The sequence below is a fragment of the Cryptomeria japonica genome, chromosome 9 (assembly GCF_030272615.1).
Source record: "Cryptomeria japonica chromosome 9, Sugi_1.0, whole genome shotgun sequence".
Taxonomy (NCBI): domain Eukaryota; kingdom Viridiplantae; phylum Streptophyta; class Pinopsida; order Cupressales; family Cupressaceae; genus Cryptomeria; species Cryptomeria japonica.
The window spans coordinates 276,995,507-276,996,258 of record NC_081413.1 but is presented as its reverse complement, the minus strand read 5'-3'; positions in this window follow the sequence as shown (position 1 = coordinate 276,996,258).

Here is a 752-nt window from a genome sequence, read left to right as displayed (position 1 = left end):
CTTGACTATCTTTAAGGTACTGTAATGTGATTGAGATTTTTTAGGGTTATTGGTGCTGTGATTTGCGTCTTATCAAATAATTTGCATATGATAACAGACGTGTTTCCTAAGCATTTTATCTTTAGATATATGCATGCTATATTTTGTTACATCTCTCATGATAACGACTGTAACTTGTAAATGTGGACTGGATTGTTATTGGGTTGTTTTGCCATTCCTTTTTCAAGTTCCAACTCGCATTCAAAATACGATGTATAAGTTCTACTTAGGGGGATCATGTTAAATATGGTTAATTTTGGAGCTTGCAAGTTGGAGGAGGTCATTGTCGGTCCATGATTTTTACTTTGAGATTGCCACCAACTTACCTCGTTTTCACCATATACTCATAAAAATGAAGGGGTAAATGATTTGATTTCGTACCTCCTTGTATTGAAACAACTAAACATCTAACCAAGTAGTTGAATAGAAATAAGAACCGAACATCTTATAGATCAAGCTTACCTTGTCAAGATAAAATTTTGAAAGGGAAGAGTATGTATAGTAACTAGTAGTCCTAAGCCTCGAAGGGTTAACCATTCATTTTTGGAGATGGCCATCATCTCTTGTCTAGTCTTGCATTTCATTGTTTTCCTTGATGAAGACTCACATGAGAGTTGAAGTATCGGTCTTCATGGCCAAAATATACAATCTCATTCAAGGTTCTTATATGCTTTGTCAGACTACTTTTTTTATGGAGGCTCGCAATCGTGTAG